Source organism: Crinia signifera, chromosome 4 (genome assembly GCF_055691185.1).
Source record: "Crinia signifera chromosome 4, ASM5569118v1, whole genome shotgun sequence".
Lineage (NCBI taxonomy): Eukaryota > Metazoa > Chordata > Amphibia > Anura > Myobatrachidae > Crinia > Crinia signifera.
In genome coordinates, this window is record NC_139220.1 from 5,264,913 (window position 1) to 5,288,072 (window position 23,160).

The following is a 23,160-nucleotide window of genomic DNA, read 5'->3' on the forward strand; positions in this document are numbered from 1 at the left end:
TCCAAGGTGTAGGCCTACCAGCTCACCCTCACTGTGTCTAACACTCAGGTCCACCTGCTCACCCTCACTGTGTCCAACACACAGGACCACCAGCTCATTCTTACTGTGACCAACATGCAGGATCACCAGCTCACCCTCATTATGTCCAACATGCAGGCCCACCAGCTCACCATCACTCTTTCCCCTCACTCTGTCCAACATGCAGGCTCACCCTCACTGTGTCCAACATGCAGGCCCACCAGCTCACCCTCACTGTGTCCAACATGCAGGCCCACTAGCTCACCCTCACTGTGTCCAACATGCAGGCCCACTAGCTCACCCTCACTGTGTCCAACATGCAAGTCTACCAGCTCACCCTCACTGTGTCCAACATGCAGGCCCACCAGCTCACCCTCTATGTGTCCAAAATGCAGGCTCACCAGCTCACCCTCACTGTGTCCAACATGCAGACCCACCAGCTCTCCCTCACTGTGTCCAATATGCAGGCCCACCAGCTCACCCAAACTGTGCCCAAGGAGAAGGCCCACCAGCTCACCCTTACTGCGCCCAAGGCTAGGCCCACCAGCTTACCTAAACTGTGCCCAAGGTGTAGGCCTACCAGATCATCCTCACTGTGTCTAACACTCAGACCCACCTGCTCACCCTCACTGTGTCCAAAACACAGGACAACCAGCTCATTCTTACTGTGACCAACATGCAGGATCACCAGCTCACCCTCACTATGTCCAATATGCAGGCCCAAGGCTTGGCCCACCAGCTTACCCAAACTGTGCCCAAGGGGAAGGCCCACCACTCACCCTTACTGTGCCCAAGGCTAGGCCCACAAGCTTACCCAAACTGTGCCCAAGGCTAGGCCCACCAGCTCACCCTCACTATGTCCAACATGCAGGTCTACCAGCTCACCCTCACTGTGTACATTATGTGGGTCCACCAGCTCACCCAAACTGTGCCCAAGGCAAAGGCCCACCAGCTCATCCTCACTGTGTCCAACATGCTGACCCACCAGCTCACCCTCACTGTGTCCAACATGGAGGTCCATCAGCTCACCCTCACTGTGTACAACATGCAAGTCAACCAACTCACCCTCACTGTGTCCAACATGCTAACCCACCAGCTCACCCTCACTGTGTCCAACACGCAGGCCCACCAGCTCACCCTCACTGTGTCCAACATGCAGGCTCACCCTCACTGTGTCCAACATGCAGGCCCACCAGCTCACCCAAACTGTGCCCAAGGCAAAGGCCCACCAGCTCATCCTCACTGTGTCCAACATGCAGACCCACCAGCTCACCCTCACTGTGTCCAACATGGAGGTCCATCAGCTCACCCTCACTGTGTACAACATGCAAATCAACCAACTCACCCTCACTGTGTCCAACATGTAGGCCCACCAGCTCACCCTCACTTTGTCCAATATGCAGGCCCACCAGCTCACCCAAACTGTGCCCAAGGTGTAGGCCTACCAGCTCACCCTCACTGTGTCTAACACTCAGGCCCACCTGCTCACCCTCACTGTGTCCAACATGCAGGCCCACCAGCTCACCATTGATTTGAAAGAAAATGTAATGGCTTTAGTGTTGGACTGATGCAAGAAGGGTTAACCGGGGGAATGCAGTGATAAGGGCCCAAGTTTAGGGGTGTGGCCAGCGTCCAGAGGGGGGTGTGGCAAGCCACTGAAATGGGTCAACCATTAGTGAGTGCATACATGATAATGTACCTGATTAATAAGTATAATGCATAAGTCCTGTGGTATAAAGTAACATATGCTTAATGTATAATTCACAGTCTGGAACATGATCCCTAAAAGAGGAGGGGCCCCCAGGCTGTGGGCATACCTCCTAACTGTCCCGCTAAACGCGGGAACGTCCCGATTTTTGAAGATGTTCCCACATCCCTCCCACGGTCGGCAGTGTCCCGCTGCGGGGGGCAGTTGTGAGTTCCCCCCCAGTCTGATAGAATAGACGCTGTGCGCATGCTCACAGCGTCTATTCAGCGGCGCAGTGGCCTAAAACGGGGGTGCGGCCTCATTTGCATAAGTCACACCCTCATTTGCATGCATCACACCCCGCGAGTGTACCTATTCTTCAATTGAAAAAGTTGGGAGTTATGTAGAGAGGGAGGAATGTTTGTGAGTTGAAGGGTTGATAAGACTTTTCTTTACCACCATACGGGGATCTTTATCTTCTCTCTTCGTGTTAATCTATGTAATTTTACCATCAGATTCCTACAGTGAAAGGTGAAGGGCAGCCATTGTTCTTACAGGGTATTATACTCACCTGTAAATCATTGTACAGTTATTAACTATAGAGCACTTCACGCTTGAGAAAATGTTTATACAACGCGTTCCTTGTCAGGAGCGGCATTGTGCAGTGTTCTTATTTCAACCTCTCAAGCAATGTATATGTATTTTGACATTGAATTGTTTATTTGATGGACAAAAAGCTTTGAGTATCGTCCGTACTATGTGAAAATACATTTTAAAGAGCTGAAGTGCATATTTCCACTTACTTGCGTTCACTGCGGCGGCAATAAAGCAGATTTGATCTGTTGTTAAACATCTCACCATTTAAAAGTGTTTTTTCAATAGAAGGTGGGTGTGCGACAAACAATTGCTATATACTCAGACCAAGGCCGTAAAAACAAACAAAACGAGCAGTTTTATGAAAAGATAATCTGGTTTTGTGCAAGGTGGAGAAACTAATCTGCAGATAAACATCTCAGTGTTTTAGTGGAGGTCATCGGTGAGCTGGAAAACATGTACCGGCGTAGTTATACTTGTTCCGTAGAGATATATTCTGCGCAGTGTTATGGTGGCGCCCATGGTGGCAATGATAACAAGGGTCATAAATTGTTTTTCTTATGACCGGACAACTGATCTGGGCGGAGGAGGCTGACTGGTCGCAACTAAAAATATTTTATAATGTGAAAAATGCAACCGCAACTTAAGAATGGCTACGAAGACTGGCTGTAATAGTAGCAATGCAGGTGCCATGATTTTGTGCGCTAGGTCTCGCAGCTGGCGTCATAAACACACTCTAAAAACGCCACTTACACGCCAAGATTTTACAACCACTCCCCACTGGCATCATATTAACACCCCCAAACAGTCACTTTCTGTCAATCACTTAGTAGAGGCATCCTTATTGGGTGCGGATACACAGCGTCATCGTGGCGCTTGTGCAATGCGAGCTCAGCATCGATTTTGAATCTGCGAATCAGACCCTATGGGTGACATTTATTGAGATGCGAAAATGTGATTTTTGCGATTTTTTTTCACCAAAACCGTCCAATTTTTCCCGAATTCGCATATTTAATGAGATGCGAAAAACGGCAAAAAACGCCGATTTTGCAGCGAAATCGCACATTCTGAAAAGTGTGATTTTTAGGCGCTCCGGAACTCGCATCCAGATGTTTTCCCATTGAAAAGAATACAATTCGCATATTTAATGAGATGCGAAATCTGGAAAATGTGCCTAAAAGTCGCCACATATGTAGACCCGGTTATGACCGGCGAATTGGCCAGAACCCTGCACAGATCATTGAGATCTGTGCATGGTCCTGTCTTACAAAAATGTGTAATTTTTTTTTTTTTTACTAAAATTTGCATATTTCCTCAAATTAGCACATTTTCATGCTTAAATACCGCACATTTTCATGACTAAAATTCGCACATTATCGCACTTATTCTCGTTTTTTTTACCCGGAATACGCACCTCATTAAATATGCGAATTCGCAGCAATAAAATGTGATTTTAAAAAGTGCGTTAATGGGCGAATTTAAAAATGACTAAAAATCGCATCCTATTAAATGTCACCCTATATGCCCGCAGATCACACTGGGGAGTGACAATATTAGACCAAACGGTTTGCAGCGACTCAAATCGAATCAATGGGTGTAAGCGGAGATAGAAGAAAATAAAGATTTATTAGGGAGAACTTCGTGATGTTGCGATGTCGCCAATGAGCGCATCAGCTGATCACAACCGTGTCAACGCAGGTGACCTTTCGCCATCAAATCAAGTGAAATGGAAATGATAGGTAAATCGGGGTTCAGCTGTACAGACTCTTTCTCCGCTGACATCATTGAACATGGCAAATCCACAGAAATGGCTTCATCTCGGTCAGTTCCAAAGCCTCATCTGGCTCTGTGCATGCACCGGGCAGACATAGAAGATGAGCTCCTGAGATCTCTGTATATTTAATCTATCATTAGGTGGAAAACATCTGAAGCAGCAGCTTTGTCATGCAGGAAATCAATGCGCCATAGCGCTGCTGCCCAGCGTGTTACAGGCCCCTACTCAGCTGCGAAGCGGTTAAAATCAAAAGCCGCATTTACTTACTCGCCGCGGGTGCTGAGAGCCTGACAGGCGTTCAAGTGCGGATCAATATTCTTCTGCTACCCAGAGATGGGCGGATCCGGTGCGTTGTGGCTCACTATAGGATTCGCCCATCGTTCTATTTATAGGAAATGTTTTAGCAATTTACTTATCCCCCCCCCGGCCCCCCGGCCCCCTCAGGGAAAGAAGAGACATTCCTGAAATAGCATTTTGTTAATAGAAGCAATTGTTATTTGGAGGCTTTTTAAAATAAAATGTTTTAAATCAATTTCTCCTCTGAATTATTTTTTTTATCATAACTTTTGGCCAAGTGACTGAAGTTTGGACAGTGACGGATATTTGGGTTAGGTTGCAGTTAGGGTTAGGTTGTAGTTAGGGGATAGGGTTAGGTTGTAGTTAGGGGATAGGGTTAGGTTGCAGTTAGGGGATAGGGTTAGGTTGTAGTTAGGGGATAGGGTTAGGTTGCAGTTAGGGGATAGGGCTAGGTTATAGTTAGAGTTAGGGTTAGGTTCAGGGCCGGCTCTACCATTAGGCAGCTTTAGGCAACTGCCTAGGGCACCAGGATCTGGGGGGGCACCACCAAGTCTGCCTATCAAAAAATGAAGGATGTCTATGAGGATCTTTGTTGTACTTAATGCAGGTGGCTGCTGTGGAACTTCTAAGACCTCACCTCCATACTTTCCCTTGAGGCATACTGTCCTACTTTTCTGCCCCCTCCTCCTTGTACTCTAATGTGGATGGCAAAAGGGGGCCTCCAGGGGACTTGCCCACTTTTTCAGGGGGCTGGGTGGACCACAATTTTTGGCAGCCTCCCTGCCATTCTGGAATGTTAGGCAAGTATGCCTTAAGGGGTTGTAAACGGGGTATTGGTCGTAGTATCGGGGGGCGGGTGCAGTAGGGTGAAGTTTTGCCTAGGGTGCTAAGAAGCCTTACACCGGCCCTGGTTAGGTTGTAGTTAGGGTTAGGTTGCAGTTAGGTTAGGGTTAGGTTGTATTTAGGGTTAGGTTGTAGTTAGGTTAGGGTTAGGTTGTATTTAGGGTTAGGTTGCAGTTAGGTTAGGGTTAGGTTGTAGTTAGGGTTAGGTTGTAGTTAGGGTTAGGTTGCAGTTAGGTTAGGGTTAGGTTGTATTTAGGGTTAGGTTGCAGTTAGGTTAGGATTAGGTTGTAGTTAGGGTTAGGTTGCAGTTAGGGTTAGGTTGTATTTAGGGTTAGGTGGCAGTTAGGTTAGGGTTAGGTTTTAGTTAGGGTTAGGTTGCAGTTAGGTTAGGGTTAGGTTGTATTTAGGGTTAGGTTGCAGTTAGGTTAGGGTTAGGTTATAGTTAGGGTTAGGTTGCAGTTAGGTTAGGGTTAGGTTGTATTTAGGGTTAGGTTGCAGTTAGGTTAGGGTTAGGTTGTAGTTAGGGTTAGGTTGCAGTTAGGTTAGGGTTAGGTTGTAGTTAGGGTTAGGTTGCAGTTAGGTTAGGGTTAGGTTGTAGTTAGGGTTAGGTTGCAGTTAGGTTAGGGTTAGGTTGTTGTTAGGGTTAGGTTGCAGTTAGGTTAGGGTTAGGTTGTATTTAGGGTTAGGTTGCAGTTAGGTTAGGGTTAGGTTGTAGTTAGGGTTAGGTTGCAGTTAGGTTAGGGTTATGTGGTATTTAGGGTAAGGTTGCAGTTAGGTTAGGGTTAGGTTGTAGTTAGGGTTAGGTGGTATTTAGGGTTAGGTTGCAGTTAGGTTAGGGTTAGGTTGTAGTTAGGGTTAGGTTGCAGTTAGGTTGGGGTTAGGTTGTATTTAGGGTTAGGTTGCAGTTAGGTTAGGGTTAGGTTGTAGTTAGGGTTAGGTTGCAGTTAGGGTTAGGTTGTATTTAGGGTTAGGTGGCAGTTAGGTTAGGGTTAGGTTGTAGTTAGGGTTAGGTTGCAGTTAGATTAGGGTTAGGTTGTATTTAGGGTTAGGTTGCAGTTAGGTTAGGGTTAGGTTGTATTTAGGGTTAGGTTGCAGTTAGGTTAGGGTTAGGTTGTAGTTAGGGTTAGGTTGCAGTATTAGGTTAGGGTTAAGTTGTAGTTAGGGGATAGGGTAAGGTTGCAGTTAGAGTTAGGTTGCAGTTAGGGGATAGAGCTAGGTTGTAGTTAGGGTTAGGTTGTAGCAGGGGTTAAAGTGAGGCGGAACAGGGTGGAACTGAGTTCCCCCACCTCTAATGGTGAGGTGGAACATTTTAACCTGACCCGCTGATGCAGCGGAGAGATGGGTACTGCTGGGGGCTGAATGGTAAAGGGAGGCTCAGAATAGAGATGGGTACTGCTGTGGGCTGAACGGTAAAGGGAGGCTCAGTATAGAGATGGGTACTGCTGGGGGCTGAACGGTAAAGGGAGGCTCAGTATAGAGATGGGTACTGCTGGGGGCTGAACTGTAAAGGGAGGCTCAGTATAGAGATGGGTACTGCTGGGGGCTGAACGGTAAAGGGAGGCTCAGTATAGAGATGGGTACTGCTGGGGGCTGAATGGTAAAGGGAGGCTCAGTATAGAGATGGGAACTGCTGGGGGCTGAACGGTAAAGGGAGACTCAGTATAGAGATGGGTTCTGCTGGGGGCTGAACGGTAAAGGGAGGCTCAGTATAGAGATAGGTACTGCTGGGGGCTGGACGGTAAAGGGAGACTCAGTATAGAGATGGGTACTGCTGGGGGCTGAACGGTAAAGGGAGGCTCAGTATAGAGATGGGTACTGCTGGGGGCTGAACGGTAAAGGGAGGCTCGGTATAGAGATGGGTACTGCTGGGGGCTGAACGGTAAAGGGAGGCTCGGTATAGAGATGGGTACTGCTGGGGGCTGAACGGTAAAGGGAGTCTCGGTATAGAGATGGGTACTGCTGGGGGCTGAACGGTAAAGGGAGGCTCAGTATAGAGATGGGTACTGCTGGGGGCTGAACGGTAAAGGGAGACTCAGTATAGAGATGGGTACTGCTGGGGGCTGAATGGTAAAGGGAGGCTCAGTATAGAGATGGGAACTGCTGGGGCTGAACGGTAAAGGGAGGCTCAGTATAGAGATGGGTACTGCTGGGGGCTGAAAGGTAAAGGGAGACTCAGTATAGAGATGGGTATTGCTGGTGGCTGAACGGTAAAGGGAGGCTCAGTATAGAGATGGGAACTGCTGGGGGCTGAACGGTAAAGGGAGGCTCAGTATAGAGATGGGAACTGCTGGGGGCTGAACGGTAAAGGGAGGCTCAGTATAGAGATGGGTACTGCCGGGGGCTGAACGGTAAAGGGAGGCTCAGTATAGAGATGGGTACTGCCGGGGGCTGAACGGTAAAGGGAGGCTCAGTATAGAGATGGGTACTGCCGGGGGCTGAACGGTAAAGGGAGGCTCAGTATAGAGATGGGTACTGCCGGGGGCTGAACTGTAAAGGGAGGCTCAGTGTAGAGATGGGTACTGCTGGGGGCTGAACGGTAAAGGGAGGCTCAGTATAGAGATGGGTACTGCTGGGGGCTAACCGGTAAAGGGAGGCTCAGTATAGAGATGGGTACTGCTGGGGGCTGAACGGTAAAGGGAGGCTCAGTATAGAGATGGGTACTGCTGGGGGCTGAACGGTAAAGGAAAGCTCAGTATAGAGATGGGTACTGCTGGGGGCTGAACGGTAAAGGGAGGCTCAGTATAGAGATGGGTACTGCTGGGGGCTGAACGGTAAAGGGAGGCTCAGTATAGAGATGGGTACTGCTGGGGGCTGAACGGTAAAGGGAGGCTCAGTATAGAGATGGGTACTGCTGGGGGCTGAACGGTAAAGGGAGGCTCAGTATAGAGATGGGTACTGCTGGGGGCTGAACGGTAAAGGGAGACTCAGTATAGAGATGGGTACTGCTGGGGGCTGAACGGTAAAGGGAGGCTCAGTATAGAGATGGGTACTGCTGGGGGCTGAACGGTAAAGGGAGGCTCAGTATAGAGATGGGTACTGCTGGGGGCTGAACGGTAAAGGGAGGCTCGGTATAGAGATGGGTACTGCTGGGGGCTGAACGGTAAAGGGAGGCTCGGTATAGAGATGGGTACTGCTGGGGGCTGAACGGTAAAGGGAGGCTTGGTATAGAGATGGGTACTGCTGGGGGCTGAACGGTAAAGGGAGACTCAGTATAGAGATGGGTACTGCCGGGGGATGAACGGTAAAGGGAGACTCAGTATAGAGATGGGTACTGCCGGGGGCTGAACGGTAAAGGGAGGCTCAGTATAGAGATGGGTACTGCTGGGGACTGAACGGTAAAGGGAGGCTCAGTATAGAGATGGGTACTGCTGGGGGCTGAACGGTAAAGGGAGGCTCAGTATAGAGATAGGTACTGCTGGGGGCTGAACGGTAAAGGGAGGCTCAGTATAGAGATGGGTACTGCTGGGGGCTGAACGGTAAAGGGAGGCTTAGTATAGAGATGGGTACTGCTGGGGGCTGAACGGTAAAGGGAGGCTCAGTATAGAGATGGGTACTGCCGGGGGCTGAACGGTAAAGGGAGGCTCAGTACAGAGATGGGTACTGCTGGGGGCTGAACGGTAAATGGAGGCTCAGTACAGAGATGGGTACTGCTGGGGGCTGAACGGTAAAGGGAGGCTCAGTATAGAGATGGGTACTGCTGGGGGCTGAACGGTAAAGGGAGGCTCAGTATAGAGATGGGTACTGCTGGGGGCTGAACGGTAAAGGGAGGCTCAGTATAGAGATGGGAACTGCCGGGGGCTGAACGGTAAAGGGAGGCTCAGTATAGAGATGGGAACTGCTGGGGGCTGAACGGTAAAGGGAGGCTCAGTATAGAGATGGGTACTGCTGGGGGCTGAACGGTAAAGGGAGGCTCAGTATAGAGATGGGTACTGCTGGGGGCTGAACGGTAAAGGGAGGCTCAGTATAGAGATGGGTACTGCTAGGGGTCAAAAAATTCATAACTTACCCCTACTGTGGTCCCACTCCATCTATCCACATGCTTCCATACAGTGACTGGCTGTCAGCGCGCTGATTGGTGGACAGCTCCAGCCATCCACCAATCAGCACGCTGACAGTCATCACTGCCTGGCTGCAGGCTGGGAGGCAGATAGAGAATGCATCACTCTGATTGGAGGGCAGCTCCTGCCATTCACAAATCAGCATGCTGACAGTCATCGCTGCCTGGAGGCAGATAGAGAATGCAGTCTCACTGCCCTGATTGTGTGACCATCACCTGCTCCTGCTGGGAGACCCCTCGATTTGTGGGGCCCTGGGCAGCTGCTCAGTGTGACTATACCGTATGCTCCGGGTTGTGGTTACCAGTAGGCACACAGCGAGTTTGGGAACCTGATTCGCCGGCCATGACACATTGGTTCCTAATTTACTAGAACCCAAACATGTGCTGCGATGGTTACACTGTTATATGTCATACGTATCAGACAGAAGGTTCCTGCACCAGAGAGGGTGACCGGCTCCCCGCACCCCCCGATTCTCATCTCCGCGTTCTCATCGGAATCCACCATAATTATCATACAGAGATACGGCGAGGACACTAATTACTTCCCCATTATCTGTCTGTGATGTATGGATTGTATGATGTAAACATAACACCTCAGGTCACTTGATTTATAGGCGAATGTGATCTGCTCATTATTAAGCACTTGGCGAAATAATAATGAATTGCGCTAATCAAATCGTTACACCGTTCTGCTCAATACAGGGCTCGTTAGGATAATAGCGAGTAACGAGCACAAATGAGACGGAAGAAAATCATACAACTGTTTTTTTTTTTCTTTAAATCTAATTAATATCTTAATCTCGGAAGGGCTACAGGAAAACTATTATTCAGATACCATATTTAAAGAGCACCGCACCTGTGCACAGGCCGCCTGATGAGGATCGAACCCTATGTTCACAAGCTTTCAGAATTTCCATCCTTACTTACGTCAGGTGAGAGGTACGGGGGAGGAGGGGTTGCTGATAATTGCATCACCGTATCCCCGCCCTCCCATGCTGTAACCCCACCCCTTGCCTACAAGGCAGCCCACCTCTGTAAGCCAATGGTTAATGTACTGATCTACAGAGCAGGACGTTAGAGGGGGGTATTTATTAAACTTTATGTAGGTGACAGATGGAAGCAGAATGTTGTGGGCCCCATAGCAACATACTGAAGGGACCCCGACCCAATGCTCCTGGAGAGACATCACTCTACAGCAATTATTCATTTTATGTCCCAAAATTGTGTTTTAGTTAATTTTCTGTACCGTAATAATGCCCTTGTTAATATTATGCCCCAAAGTAGTGGCTTAGTTTATTTTATGACCCCTCTGTGCCCCAGTTCATATTGTGCCACATTACAGTTCCCTCCAGTTCATATTGTACCACATTAATGTGATGTCACACAACTCAGGCTGGGCTCAGACCCAGTAGCTCAGCAATCAAGTCGGTAGAATTTGGTATGCACCTTTATATCCTTTGTCTAGGCCCCCTGAGCCTCTGGGCCCCATTGCAATGGCACTTTGTAAATGCCCTATAGTTACGCCTATGAGTGGAGGTGTTTTCCATATCAACCAATCACATTCCAGCTACTCTTTATGTAATACAGCCCTGCAATGATGCCTAGAATACGATTGGCTGATCTGGACACCACGCCCACCTGTCCTCTATAGAAGGTTTGATCCATTTTCCAATGTTGCTGCCGGGTGGGGCTCATTAATACTCCTGGCGTGTCTCCGCTACGTGCGGCATTTCTCTGCGAGTTTCCTTACCTCCGCCTGTCTGATCTCTCCCTCAGCGCTGCTTTCACTTTTAAGATCTCTCCTTTGTTATGGAAAAGAGGCAATTAGAGACGTATCTGTTTATTTTAAACAAAATGGTTGTTAATTATCATGATCAAAAACCCCCCTCGCCATTGTGGACAGCGCCGGCCGCTTTGTTGTCGCTGCAAATTGAGTGCGGTTTGCTGGAGAATGACACCACGTCGGCACAGAGTCGGCTTGTTCTTCCGCTACCTTAATGAACAAACGCTCTGACGGATCTCTGATAACTTTCTGCTCAGATCTTACAATATTGAAAACATTTATTTAAATTTATTTTTTTTAGCCTTAATCAGGAACGTCGCGTTGATACTGATTAAGAGAGTTTATACTTCACCAACTTTCCCTTTCTTCTTCCTTCTTCCTCCTGTTTTTACATCTCGATGTTTGATGCTTTAATTGAAGCAGCCTGGGCCCTGTAAACAGGGGGCGAGAGCAGGGTGGGCCCTATTATCCTATCTGGCGCTGTGCCGCACCGACAAAGACACACAGTCATCCTGAATTAGGGCCGTCTAGACAATTAAGGAGTATGCTTCCTTCATCGCTTTCGCTCTTTATTTTATTTTTAAATATTATTATTAATATATTATTATTAAGTAGCCCATACACGCTCCGTTTTCGCCGGCTCTGTTCTGTACTATGCGATGCGCGCTCCCGCGCATCACATAGTACGGTATGTGCAGCACACTTTTTGTACCGTACTATGTGATGTACGGTACGCGCATCGCATAGTACAGAACGGAGCCGGTCCACAACGGAGCGTGTATGGGCTCCTTTATTATTATTGTATTTAGTAACAGTATACTGCACGGCTCCATCTAACCTGATCAGTTTGTCTTCTATACTTTGATATGCAGATAATAAATAGACCACACCCACCAGAGTCACATGACTCTCATTTCCAGGGGTTGCATACTAGTTGCCATGGGTTGTTTTGCTTGTTGTCGTGGGGTTTCTTGCTCAGTGCCACGGGTTACATACTAGTTGGCAGGGTTTACATGCTCATTGCCAGGGGTTATCTTGCTCATTGCCAGGGGTCTCTTGCCTGCAGGCGCAGAAGCGTTCTTGGAATCTGGCACTTCTGGGTAACACTGTACACACTGCGCTTCCCTGACAGAATCTCTACCATCTGTGTCCTCCAAGTTGGCGGCCATTTTTGGAGGGCCTTTTTCAGCGGAGCGAGGCTGCATCGAGCTATTGCAACAGGTATCAGAAATGCCTACTGCGGTCCCTACTACATATATTCGGAGGATACTTAATATTTGCGGTTAGCGGGTGATATAAGAGACACAGACACAAATATTATTTGCTAAGTTGACACCTTGTTGTGGAAAGCAGCGATACAGTTGTCTCGGAGCTTGGGATCATTTATCCAAATCTATGGGCAAAAAGACTGAATATAATGTTGCCACCCACATTATATATAATTAACAAGTTACGTCACTGAATATTTCCGAATTCTTCCTGCCACCACCAGGGGGCGCCGCTACTGCACCTTCTCCAAACCTGCACACATGACAGAGGCCTGCGGCCTTACCCAAGCCACCACAGCTCACTCACCTACTATAAGAACCACCTACAGTTGGGCAGCCATGATGATTAAGCATCTCTAACCTGTATGCGCCAATGTTCCGGCCCCAGCCGTAATGCGCTGGCTTATTGATTTCTTTGAATTTCCCATTATCATTCCTCAAAAATAGATTTTCAACGATTTATGGAACCTGGATACTTAAATACTTCTTAATTCTAAGCTATAATATCAGATTTTAAAAGCATCTGCCTACACTTATCTGCTCTCCAGTGATTGATTATATTACAGCCGTTACCCGCAGAGGGGAAAGGTCATTGTTTTATGGACCAATCCTGGTATTATCTGCAAAACACATCTCCCACCGTATTGGCACGGGGAATATCTGACACATGTTGTGGGGGATACAGAGGAACCTGCCCACGCAGAATTACCCCCACGCAGCCAATAAAATGCGTCGTCGGCCTTTGCGAATCGCATTTCAAGTCGGCTGCAAAACAATATTTCCTTTCAGTTGTGTTGCGATGAAAGTTTGTGAAACGTTGGACGGTGTAAAATAAGATGGGCTCGTAATGGCTTTAAGGAACCACTTAGCAGAGGAATTCCAGCTCGGTCAGCAAATTACAGCGTTATTCCCAAATCTGGGCTTCTGAATCTGCTGCACGGTCCAGACCACAACTCACCGAGAACCACTCCGGGGGGGGGGGTTTCTGTTGAGACATGAAGTAATTTTCTTTTCTTAACAAAGTCTCTTGCCGAGTGCGTCCGAGCTAATAGCATAGTAACGTATCTCGGGGAAACGTGGACTTTCCGTGATCTCACGCCGCACAATTATTTTTACATAAGCGGCCGTGAGCGTGTAAAAGTGTTTGCCATGTGTCGCAGCCTGTGCCGGATTCCTTCTGGTTTGGGATTGATTTGTTGTTTGCTTTAAATTTAAAAATAGGAAAAGTTCTATTGTGTTGTTTCATGTGGCTCAGTCCTTAAATACCCCGAAGGGGCCACACGTATGATCTGAGTTCCATCTGTGTTCCGAACTTGAGTGTGCACTTATCCTGATTTGCTGACCTCAGCCAAGTGGATGTCAGAACACATTCAGCTACAGTGACAGAGCCTTGAAGAAGACCCAGGGGGTATGTCTCCCAGGCCCTCCTCTCTCAGGGGACCGCCAGCCATTGGCTACATAAGGAGCCATAGAAAAGGAGACTGAACTACTCCTCACCTCTCTGAGGGGAAGTACCGCCACTGACCACTAGAGGCCACTAGATGGACCGAATTACTCCTGTGTGTGCTAAAAGGTGTAATAGCAGAAAGTGAAAGCACATTTTGCAGGGACACTGATCTGTTTCAAAGTTGCTGCATAGGGAGAGAGGGATCTGTGAAGACAGAGATTGGGGGCAGGAGCAGATCTGGCCTGGGGGTGAAGAGTTTGTGGGCTTAAATCTGTCACAGCTCATAGTGTAAGTAAAAACTGTCACAGCTCAAAGCAGGCTTGCCTACCCCTCCCAGAATGGCCGAGAGGCTCCCCCCCCCCCCCCCCCCCCCCGACATGTTACCTCTCTGGGCTTCTCCCAGAGTGGTGACAATGAAAGTAGGCGATTATGGCTCAAAGTGAAAATGAAAACTGTCACAGCACAAAGTGAAAGTAAAAAGGGTCACAGCTCAAAGTGAAGCCGTATTTTTGATGGGCTATTAACTAGCTGGATATTAATACAACTAAAATGAATAATAATGACACAGCTCAGGACTATCTGCTCTGTCCGTTCGCTGCACCGGGGGCTGGCGGTTCTGCGCGTGCTGGAGGTATGACACCACACATATGACTCATACAGGACCGCGCCGCGCTGCTCAGCATTGATGCAAATGATTTCTAGCTGGAAACAAAGCACCTAACTGGAGTAATAAGTCACAGCGGTGGCCGGGTGCAGTTACTGTGCTAATATACAGTTTGTCTTCTGGGCAAGTTAATAAAGGTCACGCGTCCTACATGCCAAGTGTTGAAAATAGTTAATGTTGAGGGTTTAACTTAAAGGAACAAAGTCAAACCCCTGAGGGTTCCCGCGACCTTTCTTGTACTCTGTTTTCAGTAGTTATTCTTCCACATTACTTCCTTTCCGCCTCGGAACAGAAATATGAAAATACACAATATGTGCAAACTTAAAGTGGAACCAAATGCAGGATTACAAACACAGTTCTATGACGGCTCCGGTGAGAGCGGCTGGTGCACATGGAAGTGATGAATACATAATATATACAGTACTGACTGCGTTCTCCCACCTCAGGCGCTGCCCGCCGCCAGCGGCCATGTTGGTCTGTACAAGGTGAGGCCAAACTGGGCCATTACTGCGCTGGTACAGTCACTCTGCCTGGGCTGCCACCAGTATATTGATTCACTCACATATTGTAGGTAATTAGCAGTATTAGCAGTTACAGTATTAGCAGGGAGGGAAGGGGTTGGAGGCACTGGGTGATGGGGAAAATGGGGACAGGTTGCACCAGTTTCCTGGACATGGCGAGGCCCAGAAGTGCATCGCGTTCCCTGGCATCCCAAAGCCCTCTGTGACTGCAAATCTGCAAAGGTCAGAATACTCAGGCATGCAGCCGAACATCGCATCTGATGGTTGCAATGTTCATCCAGGACTGTGATCACTTCAACGCTTTACCAATCACAAATGGAAGTAGGGTGTGCAGGCAGGGGTGGTGTGCAGACAGGGGGTGGTGTGCAGACAGGGGGTGGTGTGCAGGCAGAGGTAGTGTGCAGGCAGAGGTGGTGTGCAGGCAGGAGGTGGTGTGCAGGCAGGAGGTGGTGTGCAGGCAGGAGGTGGTGTGCAGGCAGAGGTGGTGTGCAGGTAGGAGGTGGTATGCAGGCAGGAGGTGGTGTGCAGGCAGGGGGTGGTATGCAGGTAGTAGGTGGTGTACAGGCAGGAGGTGGTGTACAGGCAGGAGGTGGTATGCAGGCAGGAGGTGGTGTGCAGGCAGAGGTGGTGTGCAGGCAGGAGGTGGTGTGCAGGCAGGAGGTGGTGTGCAGGCAGGGGGTGGTGTGCAGGCAGGGGGTGGTGTGCAGGCAGAGGTGGTGTGCAGGCAGGAGGTGGTGTGCAGGCAGGAGGTGGTGTGCAGGCAGGGGGTGGCGTGCAGGCAGAGGGTGGCGTGCAGGCAGGGGGTGGTGCAGGAGGTGGTGTGCAGACAGGGGGTGGTGTGCAGGCAGGGGGTGGTGTGCAGGCTGGGGGTGGTGTGCAGGCAGGGGTTGGTGGTATGCAGGCAGGGGGTGGTATGCAGGCAGGGGGTGGTGGTATGTAGGTAGGGGGTGGTATGCAGGCAGGGGGTGGTATGTAGGTAGGGGGTGGTGGTATGCAGGCAGGGGGTGGTATGTAGGTCGGGGTGGTATCCTTGGCTGCTGTGACCAGTTTATCATATATATATATATATATATATATATATATATATATATATAATTATATATACGATCCAGGCTGAACCAGGGCCTACAGTATGTACGATGCTGAGCAGACAGCTATTAGTGTAGACGGGGTCTCACCACAGACCAGGGCTAGTAATGTGGAAGTAATGCCCTTGTCTGAGCAGCGCACAGCGGCGACACTTCGGTAAAACAATGAGCCGCCACCACTGATAAAACATCACAGACAGGTCTGTAAATCCGCTCTCTATGTGCATGTCAGGATTCGCACATTTCTGTGGTTTGTGTGTCAGATCCGTTGTGGTAATAAGACTGGAAGGGCGTAGATGTCATGTCAAGGGGATGAGACACATCTTCCCTCATCAGTGTTTAGTGGCTGATATTTCTGTGTAACACGCAGGACGCCCTCCTGGGGGGATCACTCTGCAAACTCCGAGCAGAGTCAATTTACAGCAGAAGAAAGCGCAGCTCCGGCGGTAACAGGGTAAGTGAGGCGCAGTGTGTTCCTGCTCTCTGCTCCGGTAATGATATCCTCACCGGCTCGCTGGGAGCACCTTTATTCTGGGATTATTAGGAAAGTGCAGCTCCGGCGGTAACAGGGGATGTGAGGCGCAGTGTGTTCCTGCTCTCTGCTCCGGTAATGATATCCTCACCGGCTCGCTGGGAGCCTTTATTCTGGGATTATTATGAAAGGGCAGCTCCGCCGGTAACAGGGGAAGTTAGGTGCAGTGTGTTCCTGCTTTCTGCTCAGGTAATGATATCCTCACCGGCTCGCTGGGAGCGCCTTTATTCTGGGATTATTAGGAAAGGGCAGCACCGCCGGTAACAGGGGAAGTGAGGCGCAGTGTGTTCCTGCTCTCTGCTCCGGTAATGATATCCTCACCGGCTCACTGGGAGCACCTTTATTCTGGGATTATTAGGAAAGGGCAGCACCGCCGGTAACAGGGGAAGTGAGGTGCAGTGTGTTCCTGCTCTATGCTCCGGTAATAATATCCTCACCGGCTCGCTGGGAGCCTTTATTCTGGGATTATTAGGAAAGGGCAGCACCGCCGGTAACTTGGGAAGTGAGGCGCAGTGTGTTCCTGCTCTCTGCTCTGGTAATGATATCTTCACCGGCTCACTGGGAGCACCTTTATTCTGGGATTATTAGGAAAGCGCAGCTCCGCCGGTAACAGGGGAAGTGAGGCGCAGTGTGTTCCTGCTCTCTGCTCCGGTAATGATATCCTCACCGGCTCGCTGGGAGCACCTTTATTCTGGGATTATTAGGAAAGGGCAGCACCGCCGGTAACAGGGGAAGTGAGGTGCAGTGTGTTCCTGCTCTCTGCTCCGGTAATGATATCCTCACCAGCTCGCTGGGAGCACCTTTATTCTGGGATTATTAGGAAAGGGCAGCTCTGGCGGTAAAATGACATCCTCACCGGCTCACTGGGAGCACCTTTATTCTGGGATTATTAGGAAAGGGCAGCTCCGCCGGTAACAGGGGAAGTGAGGCGCAGTGTGTTCCTGATCTCTGCTCCGGTAATGATATCCTCACCGGCTCGCTGGGAGCCTTTATTCTGGGATTATTATGAAAAGGCAGCTCCGCCGGTAACAGGGGAAGTGAGGCGCAGTGTGTTCCTGCTCTCTGCTCCGGTAATTATATCCTCACCGGCTCGCTGGGAGCCTTTGAGCCTTTATTCTGGGATTATTAGGAAAGGGCAGCTCTGCCGGTAACAGGGGAAGTGAGGCACAGTGTGTTCCTGCTCTCTGCTCCGGTAATGATATACTCACCGGCTCGCTGGGAGCCTTTATTCTGGGATTATTAGGAAGGGGCAGCTCCACCGGTAACAGGGGAAGTGAGGCGCAGTGTGTTCCTGCTCTCTGCTCCGGTAATGATATTCTCACCGGCTCGCTGGGAGCCTTTATTCTGGGATTATTAGGAAAGGGCAGCTCTGCCGGTAACAGGGGAAGTGAGGTGCAGTGTGTTCCTGCTCTCTGCTCCGGTAATGATATACTCACCGGCTCGCTGGGAGCCTTTATTCTGGGATTATTAGGAAAGGGCAGCACCGCCGGTAACAGGGGAAGTGAGGTGCAGTGTGTTCGTTCTCTCTGCTCCGGTAATAATATCCTCACCGGCTCGCTGGGAGCCATTATTCTGGGATTATTAGGAAAGGGCAGCACCGCCGGTAACAGGGGAAGTGAGATGCAGTGTGTTCCTGCTCTCTGCTCCGGTAATGATATCCTCACCGGCTCGCTGGGAGCCTTTATTCTGGGATTATTAGGAAAGGGCAGCTCCGCCGGTAACAGGGGAAGTGAGGCGCAGTGTGTTCCTGCTCTCTGCTCCGGTAATGATATACTCACTGGCTCGCTGGGAGCCTTTATTCTGGGATTATTAGGAAGGGGCAGCTCCACCGGTAACAGGGGAAGTGAGGCGCAGTGTGTTCCTGCTCTCTGCTCCGGTAATGATATTCTCACCGGCTCGCTGGGAGCCTTTATTCTGGGATTATTAGGAAAGGGCAGCTCTGCCGGTAACAGGGGAAGTGAGGTGCAGTGTGTTCCTGCTCTCTGCTCCGGTAATGATATACTCACCGGCTCGAAGGGAGCCTTTATTCTGGGATTATTAGGAAAGGGCAGCACCGCCGGTAACAGGGGAAGTGAGGTGCAGTGTGTTCGTTCTCTCTGCTCCGGTAATAATATCCTCACCGGCTCGCTGGGAGCCATTATTCTGGGATTATTAGGAAAGGGCAGCACCGCCGGTAACAGGGGAAGTGAGATGCAGTGTGTTCCTGCTCTCTGCTCCGGTAATGATATCCTCACCGGCTCGCTGGGAGCCTTTATTCTGGGATTATTAGGAAAGGGCAGCTCCGCCGGTAACAGGGGAAGTGAGGCGCAGTGTGTTCCTGATCTCTGCTCCGGTAATGATATCCTCACCGGCTCGCTGGGAGCCTTTATTCTGGGATTATTATGAAAAGGCAGCTCCACCGGTAACAGGGGAAGTGAGGCGCAGTGTGTTCCTGCTCTCTGCTCCGGTAATTATATCCTCACCGGCTCGCTGGGAGCCTTTGAGCCTTTATTCTGGGATTATTAGGAAAGGGCAGCTCTGCCGGTAACAGGGGAAGTGAGGCGCAGTGTGTTCCTGCTCTCTGCTCCGGTAATGATATACTCACCGGCTCGCTGGGAGCCTTTATTCTGGGATTATTAGGAAGGGGCAGCTCCACCGGTAACAGGGGAAGTGAGGCGCAGTGTGTTCCTGCTCTCTGCTCCGGTAATGATATTCTCACCGGCTCGCTGGGAGCCTTTATTCTGGGATTATTAGGAAAGGGCAGCTCTGCCGGTAACAGGGGAAGTGAGGTGCAGTGTGTTCCTGCTCTCTGCTCCGGTAATGATATACTCACCGGCTCGCTGGGAGCCTTTATTCTGGGATTATTAGGAAAGGGCAGCACCGCCGGTAACAGGGGAAGTGAGGTGCAGTGTGTTCGTTCTCTCTGCTCCGGTAATAATATCCTCACCGGCTCGCTGGGAGCCATTATTCTGGGATTATTAGGAAAGGGCAGCACCGCCGGTAACAGGGGAAGTGAGATGCAGTGTGTTCCTGCTCTCTGCTCCGGTAATGATATCCTCACCGGCTCGCTGGGAGCCTTTATTCTGGGATTATTAGGAAAGGGCAGCTCCGCCGGTAACAGGGGAAGTGAGGCGCAGTGTGTTCCTGCTCTCTGCTCCGGTAATGATATACTCACTGGCTCGCTGGGAGCCTTTATTCTGGGATTATTAGGAAGGGGCAGCTCCACCGGTAACAGGGGAAGTGAGGCGCAGTGTGTTCCTGCTCTCTGCTCCGGTAATGATATTCTCACCGGCTCGCTGGGAGCCTTTATTCTGGGATTATTAGGAAAGGGCAGCTCTGCCGGTAACAGGGGAAGTGAGGTGCAGTGTGTTCCTGCTCTCTGCTCCGGTAATGATATACTCACCGGCTCGAAGGGAGCCTTTATTCTGGGATTATTAGGAAAGGGCAGCACCGCCGGTAACAGGGGAAGTGAGGTGCAGTGTGTTCGTGCTCTCTGCTCCGGTAATAATATCCTCACCGGCTCGCTGGGAGCCATTATTCTGGGATTATTAGGAAAGGGCAGCAACGCCGGTAACAGGGGAAGTGAGATGCAGTGTGTTCCTGCTCTCTGCTCCGGTAATGATATACTCACCGGCTCGCTGGGAGCCTTTATTCTGGGATTATTAGGAAAGGGCAGCACCGCCGGTAACAGGGGAAGTGAGATGCAGTGTGTTCCTGCTCTCTGCTCCGGTAATGATATCCTCACCGGCTCGCTGGGAGCCTTTATTCTGGGATTATTAGGAAAGGGCAGCTCCGCCGGTAACAGGGGAAGTGAGGCGCAGTGTGTTCCTGCTCTCTGCTCCGGTAATGATATACTCACCGGCTCGCTGGGAGCCTTTATTCTGGGATTATTAGGAAGGGGCAGCTGCACCGGTAACAGGGGAAGTGAGGCGCAGTGTGTTCCTGCTCTCTGCTCCGGTAATGATATTCTCACCGGCTCGCTGGGAGCCTTTATTCTGGGATTATTAGGAAAGGGCAGCTCTGCCGGTAACAGGGGAAGTGAGGTGCAGTGTGTTCCTGCTCTCTGCTCCGGTAATGATATACTCACCGGCTCGCTGGGAGCCTTTATTCTAGGATTATTAGGAAAGGGCAGCACCGCCGGTAACAGGGGAAGTGAGGTGCAGTGTGTTCGTGCTCTCTGCTCCGGTAATAATATCCTCACCGGCTCGCTGGGAGCCATTATTCTGGGATTATTAGGAAAGGGCAGCACCGCCGGTAACAGGGGAAATGAGATGCAGTGTGTTTCTGCTCTCTGCTCCGGTAATGATATCCTCACCGGCTCGCTGGGAGCCTTTATTCTGGGATTATTAGGAAAGGGCAGCACCGCCGGTAACAGGGGAAGTGAGGTGCAGTGTGTTCCTGCTCTCTGCTCCGGTAATGATATCCTCACCGGCTCACTGGGAGTGCCTTTATTCTGGGATTATTAGGAAAGTGCAGCTCCGGCGGTAACAGGGGAAGTGAGGCGCAGTGTGTTCCTGCTTTCTGCTCCGGTAATGATATCCTCACCGGCTCACTGGGAGCACCTTTATTCTGGGATTATTAGGAAAGGGCAGCACCGCCGGTAACAGGGGAAGTGAGGCGCAGTGTGTTCCTGCTCTCTGCTCCGGTAATGATATCCTCACCGGCTCGCTGGGAGCCTTTATTCTGAGATTATTAGGAAAGGGCAGCTCCGGCGGTAACTGGGGAAGTGAGGCGCAGTGTGTTCCTGCTCTCTGCTCCGGTAATGATATCCTCACCGGCTCGCTGGGAGCCTTTATTCTGGGATTATTAGGAAAGGGCTGCTCCGGCGGTAACAGGGAAGTGAGGCGCAGTGTGTTCCTGCTCTCTGCTCCGGTAATGATATCCTCACCGGCTCGCTGGGAGCCTTTATTCTGGGATTATTAGGAAAGGGCAGCTCCGCCGGTAACTGGGGAAGTGAGGCGCAGTGTGTTCCTGCTCTCTGCTCCGGTAATGACATCCTCACCGGCTCGCTGGGATCGCCTTTATTCTGGGATTATTAGGAAAGGGCAGCTCCGCCGGTAACAGGGGAAGTGAGGCGCAGTGTGTTCCTGCTCTCTGCTCTGGTAATGATATCCTCACCGGCTCGCTGGGAGCCTTTATTCTGGTATTATTAGGAAAGGGCTGCTCCGCCGGTAACAGGGGAAGTGAGGCGCAGTGTGTTCCTGCTCTCTGCTCCGGTAATGATATCCTCACCAGCTCGATGGGAGCACCTTTATTCTGGGATTATTAGGAAAGGGCAGCTCCGCCGGTAACAGGGGAAGTGAGGCGCAGTGTGTTCCTGCTCTCTGCTCCGGTAATGATATCCTCACCAGCTCGCTGGGAGCCTTTATTCTGAGATTATTAGGAAAGGGCAGCTCCGGCGGTAACTGGGGAAGTGAGGCGCAGTGTGTTCCTGCTCTCTGCTCCGGTAATGATATCCTCACCGGCTCGCTGGGAGCCTTTATTCTGGGATTATTAGGAAAGGGCTGCTCCGGCGGTAACAGGGAAGTGAGGCGCAGTGTGTTCCTGCTCTCTGCTCCGGTAATGATATCCTCACCGGCTCGCTGGGAGCCTTTATTCTGGGATTATTAGGAAAGGGCAGCTCCGCTGGTAACAGGGGAAGTGAGGTGCAGTGTGTTCCTGCTCTCTGCTCCGGTAATGATATCCTCACCGGCTCACTGGGAGCGCCTTTATTCTGGGATTATTAGGAAAGGGCAGCTCCGCCGGTAACAGGGGAAGTGAGGCGCAGTGTGCTCCTGCACTCTGCTCCGGTAATAATATCCTCACCGGCTCGCTGGGAGCCTTTATTCTGGGATTATTAGGAAAGGGCAGCTCCGCCGGTAACAGGGGAAGTGAGGTGCAGTGTGCTCCTGCACTCTGCTCCAGTAATAATATCCTTACCGGCTCGCTGGGAGCCTTTATTCTGGGATTATTAGGAAAGGGCAGCTCCGCCGGTAACAGGGGATGTGAGGCGCAGTGTGTTCCTGCTCTCTGCTCCGGTAATGATATCCTCACCGGCTCGCTGGGAGCCTTTATTCTGGGATTATTAGGAAAGGGCAGCTCTCCTCCTGACGTATCGCCGTGAGACCCAGGATTCCAGCCCGGCACCTGCCCTTATAATTGTATCTTCCTAGCCCAGTACGATTATTACAGCATATTTTATTCCTCTACAAATGTAATATATAGTCAGCAAATGGAGGTCCCTTCCGTAGGGGAACCGCATTCGGGCCTGTTTCAGACTGTGAATCCTTGCTAAACTACAACCAGTGGCGGCAGGCTGGTTGAATGTCAGATGATTCACTGTATAGCGAAGCACTCACACATCACCGGCTGCACCCTGGCTGCGAAGCCAGGTGCAAGTTGGCTATGTTTTGGGTCATAGCAGCTGCATGTGACATCACCCAGCCACCGGGACCCTCCCCCCTGAGCATTGTGGACACGCCATTGTGACCTTGTGCATGTATGCAGTTTACCACTTACTTAACTAAATCTGAAATAACGACTCAGAGACCATTTTGGCAGACAGTGTTAGCTGTATTTATCATTAAAGCACTTTATACTAATTAATTTGATTAGAATGATTAATGAAT